Source organism: Aulonocara stuartgranti (assembly GCF_965226115.1).
Source record: "Aulonocara stuartgranti genome assembly, chromosome: 8".
Taxonomy (NCBI): Eukaryota; Metazoa; Chordata; class Actinopteri; order Cichliformes; family Cichlidae; genus Aulonocara; species Aulonocara stuartgranti.
The window spans coordinates 24,511,555-24,522,825 of NC_138959.1; the positions used below are offsets into that span (position 1 = coordinate 24,511,555).

General features: G+C 42.6%; 1 long non-coding RNA gene across 1 annotated transcript in view; it reads left to right on the forward strand.

The window, feature by feature from the left end:
- Positions 1-11,271, forward strand: part of LOC309712689 — a 354,596-nt gene that overhangs the window by 143,869 nt on the left and 199,456 nt on the right. The gene's annotated exons all lie outside the window — the stretch shown is intronic.

Genomic DNA, 11,271 nt, shown 5'->3' on the forward strand with positions numbered 1-11,271 from the left:
CGGAGGTTTACCCTGGTGCAGGTGTGCCGCAGCGGTCAGTTGAAGAATCCGCGAGTTTCTCTGTGAGTTTCCCATTATGTCGTTGGGCACTCGGTGCTTGCTTGGAAGTTTAGGGGGGTTTTTTTCGCTGTAAAAAGAAGTTTTCTTCCCACGCACAACGGACGCTAATGTTTTTGTCACTTTTTATGGAATCAAACTCAAAGTAAGGTCAGTACTTCCACGCTTTAAACGCTGCACGCTCATACTCTCTCCCGCACTGATATATGATCTATTGTTGATCTGCACACAGCTGTTGTCACTAACGGCGCACTCGCTTACGTCATTGTCACGAGACATTCTCTCAAAAAAATCACGGTTTTAGTAACGCAGTAACGCAGCGTTCCTACGGGAAAGTAACGGTAATCTAATTACCGTTTTTGCAATAGTTACTTTACTCGTTACTTGAAAAAAGTAATCGGATTACAGTAACGCGTTATCTCTGGTTGTAAAACAATTAGCTTGTTCTTTCACTGATGGACGTTTGGGATTTAGAGTGGCATTACAGCAGGAAAAAATGAAATGGTTATGCTAAACCCCATTAGCCAAATGAGTCATCAGTTTTTTGGGATGGTCAATATTTAACTAGAGCTTGGCACGGCCACACACATTTTTTATCTCAGGTGCCAAGCAGCAAAAAGGTGAATTGTTGACAAAACCATGCAGTCTAGGAGAGAGAAAAAAAGGTGCGTTAGACATATTAAAATTAAGCAACAGTTTCCAAACACAAATAGCCCTGTGGGTCCTTGGGCAATGGTTTTTCATGGGCCCATAAGTAGTCTTATACATGCATACAATACAATACACAAAACACTATAGAAAAGTCCAGTGTCCCAAACTGTCACCATGAATGTAAATGTGCTACATCTGGGGAGTCCAAACCTTCATCCTAACGCAGAAATCTTAAACTCCTTTGCATCGCAGGTCACATACACCCCATTTTTATCTTATGTCTGCACTAGAGGGAGGCGGATTGATCCAAACATTGATGTTGGTATTGGTATTAGACTGATACTTTGTTTCTATCCCCTAAGTTCAGTATGTAGCCAACTGAATTGTGATTTCCCCGAAATATTCTGCCTTAAAAGTATCAGAATTTGTACTGGTGTCTGAAACACTGGCCCTTTATTTACTTGGCATTGGAGCATAACAAAATTTACAGTATTGCACAGCACTAAACTGCACATTTAATCTCTGAATCATTTTAATATAAGATAAAGAAGCACAATTTCAACCATATGTTTCAGTTTTTCTACATGATAAAGAAATGCTGCTGTAGTAAATTAAAGGAATCTGTGAGCATGACTCTTTCGGATTAAATTGTAAGGAGTAAATGTGTAAAATTACAGAAATCTATAACCTAATTATTTTCGTGTATATGAATGGTCATAGGGGAGGTCTTTGTCAGTAGGGAAAAGCTTTAAAACTTAAGAAAATACAGTTAAATGTCCCAAATTTCTTTGAAATCAAACACTTCTGGTTGAAGCCACGTTTCTTAGGAAAACACACAGGCTAACAGACTCATCAAGGACTGGGACATAATCTTGCTCCACATCTTGCAGAAGACTTACAATTAGAGTGCTGTCGACATGCATCTCGATCTAGGGTTGTTCTAATACTTATTAGTATTAGACCCAGATAGAAGTGGTAAAAAAAACACACAGCCCTGAGGGGATCCAATTGAGGATGACTGGACAGGGTTCCAATAGCCTAGACCCACAGGATCTGGTTGTTAAGAGGCCAGTGAGCCAACACTGTGCTAAAATCTATATTCAAATTAAATTAAAGGCTGTGTGCAAGAAGATGTGGCTGAATACAATTAAAACCAAGGGCGAAGTCAATAACAAGTAGATCTATGGTTCTTACATCTCTTATAGTGTCTCAGTACAGGATTTAAGAGTGCAGTCATGTCATCCTCTACAAACTGCAAGGCAGGAATGTCGAACTTACATCATGGGCCACATGCCGCCCACTTTAGACGTTACACATTCAATCCTATTTGATATAAGAAAAAGACGTGCAACTTCAACGGTGCGTCTCAGTTTTTACTCATGACAAAGAAATACTGCTCTAGCAAATTCGAAAAATCTGTCAACACAAATAAATAAATGTATAAAATTACAGAAAAGGTTCCGGCAGCTCACCGCCCAGGCTAATTCACAAAAAAACATCCCATTCTTTCGCCCCGCTGTGTACTTATTGTAAAAAAAAAATAAAACAAAAAAAATAAACAAACCTGAAATATCTAGACTTTTTTTCTTCTTTAGTTGTTATTGTTTATCTTTTATTTAATTATTTTTATATTTCAAAACCAGTGGGCCAGATTTCAGTCTTTGCCAGACTGATTCTGGCCCCCGGGCCTTATTTTTGACACCCCTACATGTCACTTACTGTGTTTTCCAAGATACAAAGTGCTCTTCAACTGCAATGATTCAAAAGCTAATTGGCAGCACTTCTTGTGTTATATATAAATTATTAATTGCTTGATTCTTGAAGTAAAAATGTGAAAAATGCACTGATACCATTCTCCATCCGTTCTCGTGTGAAAATATCAGCATGTTAACCTGGTTTCAAGTAAAAGTAGCCATAATCTCAGTTGGCACCATAATATTGGCAGAAGCAGAAAAATTGGTAATTTTTTATCAATGGATGTTGAGGACCTGTTGTTTTTGAACAAATAAATCAATGCAAGATGGTGCATGTTTGCCATGTTTGACGTTGATTTCAGAGCCCTCATAGGTTGTGCTGAAGATTTCTTCCTGTTAAAAGTGAGTTCTTCCTGCCCACTGTTGCCATGTTCTTGCTAACAGATCATAGTTTTGTTTTTTTCTTCTGCAATATTACCTTAAATGCCTTGAGAAAACGGTTGTGAACTGGAACTAAATAACTATTACGTTAAACTTAGTATTTGGTTATCAATTTTTACACTCTATATTTTTGAGGAGGAACTCTCAATGCAATGCCAGTTCACACTTAGCATTCTGGGTTGTCTTATTTAAGACAAAAAAGGAATCTTATCTTTTCTTTTTTCATTGATTTTGGTCCTTTTTCCTTGAGCAGTGGATCATTAATGTTATCAATAAGAAAGAAGAAATAAGCTGAATTTCAAGAACTTGGTAGAGCCATGGAGCATAAGCAATGGCACAACCCCGTAACGTTTCACTGTAGATTCACTGACATTCAATAAAATTGCAATACAGGGTGCTGGCCTTGCTGGAGGATGTGCCGTCTAGTTCAACATATGATTTTGCAGCTGTGCACTCAGATTTGACCCAACCAATTATTGCTGTCTGCTTATATGGTGTGTGTGTGTGTGTGTGTGTGTGTGTGTGTGTGTAGGACAAAATCCCTGCCCTGCTCCCAGGAAGAGCTGAAGACAATACAGTAGCTACCGTGTTACAGAAAAAGACCACATGAGTCACTCCTTTATATTCAGGAGCTCCCTCCCTCATTGCAAGTAAACAGTCATTTTCCTACGTCTACTGTGACGACACACACCCTAAAAAGCATTTTATGTAAGGGTTAACAAAGGATGATGAGCTGCACTGGTGACTCATTTGCTGGGTTGCATACTGTATTTGATCGGTTTTGTTCATGGAAGACTTGCTGAGCATACTTTTCCAGTGCAGCCTAATTCAGCTACAAGCCTTCACACTGACAGCTTTCCAACAACTCTAAGCAATCACTGATGCATCTGCTGTGGGATTCATTCACTTCCTCTAGCCTGATTTTACCAGCAGGGAATTGAACTTGCAGCCCACACCCATTTTGGTCATATCTACTCTTTGAGTGCTGCTGCCACCTCCGCTTTAATATTATATCAGAGGACAACTGGGAATGTGCCAAACTGGAGCTGTGGAGAGTTATCAGACGCACCACCCTGCCGTGTTTTACACAATCAGGATGCACAGTGGATGTCTGTGTGATCCAGTGAGCGATCTGTAAGTTAACAATCAAAGGCACATAAAACTGTAGGAAAGGCAGCGGAAGTGATTGTAGAGGGAGGTTGGAAACAAACGGAATGCGGATGCGTTTGATGAGCAGGCTATTAAAAGTATCCACGCTGTGTGAGCGTGGCATTGTCAGATCCGGTGAGTGAACCAACACAGACACACCCATCCACCACACACACTGATTTAAAGAGCTTGTTGAGTTGCTTAAAGGTGCTTAAAAGTATTGTGTGGGAAAATCTCACTACTAGATGTCAGTAGATTACAGTCAGCTCAATTCTGTTTTCTTACACGGCCTCAGAAACATTGATTTTATATACCTGACAATGTCCATGGCTGGTCAGTGTGTTTCTACTTTGTGTAAGAACAACATTTTTGAATACGCTATATTTCATCATATTTGAATAATAACAATAATGTAATAATGTATACTTTATTGATCCCCGTGTGAAAATTTCTCTCTGCATTTAACCCATTCATTCAGTGAGGCAGTGAGCATCCACCAATCTAGCACCCGGGCAGCAGTTTGTAGGGACGGTACCTTGCTCAGGGGTACCTCGGGGCAGCAGTTCGGTGGATTCGAAAAAAAACCCCTGATATATGTTAATTAAATGTTTTGCATTATTTTATGTTTCTACACCCAGTCATCCTAACATTCTGGCCATCTGTAGTGAGTGTCAGTCTGCTGTTTACCTCAGCTTTGAATATGGCAGTTAATCATGTCTATTTACTCCGGAGGAGGCTGTAAAACACTGTGAAAGGAGTCCAGTGCGAGTTGGTTATTTAGTGAAGCTTGATGACAGCGTTACTGAGGTGTATTGTTGATAATAGCTTTCCTGTCAGTCAGCTAACTGCTAACAGTTGGCTAACTTTCTCGACTTGGGCACTTATCAAATAAACTTTTCTACAATGTGAGAATGTAATCAAACTGTTTATCACATTCAAGCCATTAGCTGCTATAATGCTAGTTGTTGTTGTTAAGCTGGCTCATTGTCAGCTGCCCTGAGGCGCGGGGTGAGGGGTGAGGGGGAATCACATGTCAAATCTATGGACAGTAAGTCATTATGATAATATGGGAATAAATAAGCATGTTTATGCATGTTTTATGCAAGTACTTGATCTCTGACTTCAGGTCACGAGATAAGAGGTGAGGAGGAAGTTGATGAGGTGGAAAAGAGGGAGGAGAGATGATGAAAATATAAATATTCAAATGTCATATATAGTTTTAAAAAGCTATTTCTGATCTTTAGATTGAAGGCAACTTCTCATGTGTGCTCTGTATATTGCTGGTCTCCAGCCACATACATAAAAGGCAGAATGGGAAGGTCAATTTCGGTCCTTGTATTCAAGATGGGTGAGCAACATGGCGGTATCCACAAACTGACACCTGCTTTAATGAGAATGCATTAATTTCAAGGAAAGCATAATTACACACTAATTGATGTACATCAATTAGTTCAATGTTCTTTTTTTCTATTAGATAAACTTAAAAAATGACTGACTGACTGTCATGTCAGTGCATTTTGGAGCCTTTTGGACCTGAAGAGTTTGCTATTTGAGAAAGAAACGCCATAGATGTATTAAGCATGTAATTATGATATTTATAAACATAACTTAACTAAACACTGTGAACTAAATGAAGAAATGTTTAAAATGGTTAAAAGGGAACATGGCTGAACACAGTCAGCTAGGCTATGTCAATATGTGCTGAGACTTGTAGCTAGCTACCAACCCCCACCCCTGCCCTACTGTTTAGTTGTTTTTTTGTTTGTTTCCCCCCCCCATAGTATAAAAGAGGCTTTTACAAAAAATTTCAAACCAAAACAATATGTCAATGGTCAATGGTAACTTTATTGTCCCTGATGGGAAATTGATTCGCAGTCTTATTATAAGAACACAACATGCAGCCACATTCATTCTGCATTAACCAGATGGCTGCTCCTCTGTTATGAACGACTTCATTACATTAAATAAAAGGAAACACTGTTTAGTCGCGCACCTTTTTTTATATCCAGCTTTTATTATTTAATGATGAAAATAATGAAAAATATGGGTCTACACAGGATACACAGTAGTCATAGTCAGTTCTCCAGGGAATGGTGCACCCTCCATCATCAGGAAGGGAAGCTATTATTTATCCATGAAGCAAGCAAGGTGGAAATTACTTTGTCAGCCACAGTGTATGTGTTCATTTTTCAAAAAAATACACATCCACTTTGTCATGTACACCAAAACAAATCATTATTTCTGCTCTCTTTCTAAAAATTTTAAACAGATGATTTGTGGTACTTTACACAGCTGTTGGAGGGAAACATTGATGTTTATATTTAAACATCAGTACAGATACTGAAAAGGTAGCATAAAAGCAACTCTGAATAATATCTGTCATGTGAGGAGAATACAACGCCAAAGAATGTGTGTAAAATCGCAGACACCCGGCAGTCTTTGATGAATCTGGAAACTTGTCATTAACAGATAAAAGGATTGCCGTACCAACAAAAGGTCCTGAATAGCAGCGTAGCGCTCACACACACACGTCACACACGTCACTCACACGTCACACACACACACACACGGTAGATTGATTCCCTTTGAGAAAAGATATTTGTGAAGCAGTGAATCTGGAAGAATGAAGCACAAAGACCTAATTACGCTGATAACATGGTGAACATCACCATCTAGAGGCCATTTATGTTACTACAGGTTATTTTCATTTGCATAGAAACATGTTTTCCCCACCTTCATCTCACATCTCTGATATCTACTCGTGTTATTAAGTAAATGCAATTACCTTGTATATAATTATAAGTCAAGCAGCCCTAAGAAATCGTGACTGTAACATAAAGACGTAACTCAGACCTTAGCGGATGCTGAACGCTCAGGCTGACAAATTAATGACCCACTAACAGAGGCCAAAGCGGTTTCATTGCGGAATGGAGGAAAGATTTATTGGTTCAAATCCAGCTTGTTTTGTCCAATATTTTACCGTCAAGACTTTCAGAACTCTCCATATTTCACTGCAACCATAAACACGCTCCTCTGAAGTTTGTAAAGCGTATTTTCGATGGAGAATTAATCACATCGGTCACATCGTTTCACAAAACTCTGTGAGGCCTCCGGATAATAAATGTGTTTCAGAGCTGAAGAATAATCAATAACCAACAGTTGTAGATCCAACCAGGAGCGGTCTTCATTTCAGAGCCAAAACAGGAAAAAAAAAAGGAAAAATCATCACTCAACAAGATATTAGGCATCACAATCTAAAAGTCCAAGTATGGTATTCAAGAAAATCCTGCGGTGATAAGGTACAGGGCTTCTACATAGCAACGAACAAATCATTGACAAAATGATCAATGAAACTTTATCATTCTTAGTTGTTGCCTGGTTGTCAGCAGTCGTTTTATACCTACTTTTGCAAAAAAAAAAAAAAATTGTGATATTTAACTGAGCGTAGCGGCAGTCCAGAAAATCAGACTCCTCCATTACTGGCAGATTATCTGATATTCCCAGTAAAAGTGTGAAAAGACAACCATTAAGGGACTTGAAACCTCAACCTTCTGACCGACAGTCAGGCCTCACGGTGAGACTGAATTGCTTTATTGGTAAATGCACCAATGGATGAACTGGAGAACAACTAAGGGGTATTATCTCGCCCAATGACACCTGGAGATGGCACAGCTAGGGATCAAACCACCAACCTTCTGATCTGTAGATGCCCTGCGCCGACGCTTTGCTATGGCTACCCCGTTTAAGCCGCTTTAACCTGCCCACATTTTCTGCAAGCTACTTTGCAAACCACAAACTTTTTTTAACAATATCGTCTGACTTCATGTCATGTCTGTCATTTATTTTTGTTTTATTGTCGTTTATTTCTGGTTTTAGGCCATAAAATGACTTAATTTTAAGCACAAACATCCTTGTAAATACAAGTTTAGTGACACAATAATTCATTAGGTAATGCCATAGATCTGTGCATCAACTTTACTGCCAAAGGACATTTGCGTGTAAAAGTTTTTTTTTTTTGTTTTTTTTTGTGTCCCGTTTGGATCTTTAGCCATCGGAATTGTTGTCTTAAGGCCAAGAAAGATGCCAAGCGGATTTATTTTACCAAGTGGATCATCATGGCCTTGCCATATTGGTCCATTTGATTGACCTTTATTATAATTATGAATTTATTTTATTTTCAGTTGCTACAAACGGGACAGACATGACTGGGGGATAGGACAGGGAGAAAGAATGAAAGAAAGAGAGGGAGAGAAAGAAAGAAAACCAAAGGGGAGAAGAGACGGTGAGAAGGGGGGAAGAGAGAAAAAACAAACAAACAAAAAAAAAAAAAAACACCTGGGTCACCTGTATGGAGAAAAAAAACAGAAGAGAAAGCAAACAACAAAGAGCAACATAATAAAAAAAACCGGCACCATCACAATAAACTAGCTAGCAGTAGATATCAGTAGATACTAAATAATAAACGATGTTGTGCAGCACGCAAGATAGACAGCGCACAATGTGCTTTGAGGCAGCAGCCAAGAAAGCTGTAGTCCGCGTCTGTGAACACCCATGTGTACACCTGTGTGCATACCTGTGTGGATCAGCGCGCTTGTATTCCAAAGGTTTCTCCATGTAATGATCTGCTAGAGGGTGTGGGGGGGCCATAGCCCCGTCCTCCAGGGCATGAAGCAGGTATGGAGGAGATCAAAACTCCAGACATCCAGAGGCCCCCAGAACACAAGAGACCAAGGAAGACCAACAGAGGGGCAGCCGCGCCACTGTTCCAGTAAGAGCTGAGGAGAGTCCCAGATGAGGGTTCACTCAGCAGCCGCGGAGCAGAAGCCAGGGGGAGTTGCAGTGACGCGCCCGTGAGCTCCGCCAGCAGCCAGCTGTGCCCGAGTGACCGAGCCCCAGGCCGAGAGGCCGGGGGCACCCCACCTCCGAAGTGGCCCGAGCGAGCCCCAGGCTCCAGGCCCCGATAAGCGGCCGCCAAGGAGTGAGCCGGTGTGTACCTGGACGCCCACCCCCAGACACAAAGAACCACCAACGCACCGACACCTGAGGGAGTCCGCCACCGGGGCAGGGGAAGTGGTGGTGGGGGGAGATAGGCCTCCAAACCTTGGAGGGCCTGAGATGTCCCCAGAGAGGTGGCGTCTGATACCCAACCTGACATATAGACACAGACATACAGGCACACACAGACACAAACATCCATTCCCACCCTCATGCTCTCATATGCACTTACTCCACACTCAACCAACGTGGAGACAGACATAAAGAGACGCTGTACACACAATCACACTCCCCAAGCGTACTCTACAAACCGGGTCTAGGTACCCTTGCCCCTGGAGGGGGGAACTGCACCCAGACCCAGGTGGTGTTACCCTTTTCCCTGCGGTGGGGAGAGGCAGACCGCCCCAACTCCGCAGCAGCAGGGAGGCCCCACACTCAAGACCGCAGTCGGACGGCCAACTCCTCCTAGCCCTCCCGCTCCAGCAGGCCGCAGAGAACGGGGGTGAGAGAAGACTCCAAACCTCCCTCCACCCGCTCATTGTAGTGTTGATGCATGTGTGTTCTAAGGTGCAATTAAAACCCAGGAGGGCTTGGAGCTACCTGCCAGCGAGCAGCAGGTAAGCACATAGTCCCTCCTGCTAGCCCTCAATGTCTACGTGTATTCAAAATTGAGAGGTGGGCAACGACACCAGGGGTGAAGTGTACACCCTGATGGTAATTTGGACTCCGTGTAGCGTGCCCACCCCCAAGATCCTATATGTATGTGTAATGAGAGTGTGAGTAATGTGAATGTCTAAGTTGTGGGATAAAATTGAGGCAGAGGCAGCCAGAAGGGGACAGAGGGGGGGGGGGGGGGGGGGTAGCCTCCTCTGCACCCTGGTGACATACCCCTACTCCAAGGTCCTGCATGTGTGGGTGGTTGTGGTGGAGCGGGAAGAGGGAGGCAGCTGGAGATGGGGAGGGAAGGAAGGGAGGGGCAGGTGACCCCTCCCTGGGGCCAGCTCCCCCGCTGACCCCAGTAGGCACTCCCATACTCCGCGACCCGCCAGGGAAAGGGGGCCCAGGCCCATCCAGACCGGCCCAGCGCAGCAGCACCCCCCGGCCCCACAGAGCCCGGGACAGTCCACCCAACCCCACCACAGAGAAAACTGCACCCACCCCACCATCCATTCATCTTCCAGACTACATGAGACAATAGACGCCCAGGCTGAGATCTTCCTCCACCTCTCCTGTATCTCCCCCTCCTGCAGAGAGTTCCTGAGAAGAGGAAAGCTCCTGCAAGGTGTGACAATCTCCCCCACCAGTTGAAGAGCCCCCCAGGCGGCTCGCCGCACCGGCGGCACCCTGCGTCAGGGATGGGCCCCCATGCACCCACCTGCCCACAACCCCGGCAACACACAAACCAGGACCCAAGGCCCCGAGGCCCGGCCAGGGCCCCAGCCCAGAATCGGAGCGCCCCCAGAACCTCACGCCCATCCCGGACCCACCCAGGGGCAGGCAGGCTACCAGGTCAGTAAAAGCGTGTAAAAGTTACTGGTAGCTTTTACATCACAGAATGAAATGACACGGCTGATTTCTTGGATGAGCACACAAGCTGTTTTATACCTGCCCAAGTTCAGTTTTAGCTGACACTGTTTTAACTGTAAACAAGCTACCAAAAGCAGACACATGATCTGGTGAACTGTACCCAGTGGAAGTATTCTAGCTTATTTCATAGTAACTGCTGTGTACAGATCAGCTGGCTCGAGCAATATAAGTAGTGTGATCGCTAACTGTGAAAGTGATGCTTACTTGCTCCGGGACCCTTCAGCACAGTTTGAATACACAGTGGAGGGGTTGCAGTCATGGTTGGTACAAGGCAACCATCAAATCAATTTATTTATATAGCACTTTTAAAAACAACAACTGTTGACCTGTACAATAAAATAATCAGATCAAATTAAAAAGGAAAGTAAAATAAAAGATAAGAAAATAATAATAAAATAATGACAGACTCGTACAGAATTAAAAGCCAAAGAGTAAAAAAATGGGTCTTTAACCTCCTGAGACCCGAACTCTTTCATGGCATGCATTTGAAATTTCTCTTTGATATTTGAGCTGATTGGGACCTGATGAATTTAAAAATAAAGAATTACCAGATTTTTTTTTTATTGATTTTTTTTTTACCTGATTTTTGTTTCTGAGAAAAATTAGATCCACACATGAGGACATTCGCTTTAAATTTCAATAGAACAGTTGCAGTATAATGTCCTCGTAAGTGGATATCAGGCCCTTGTAGAGAAAA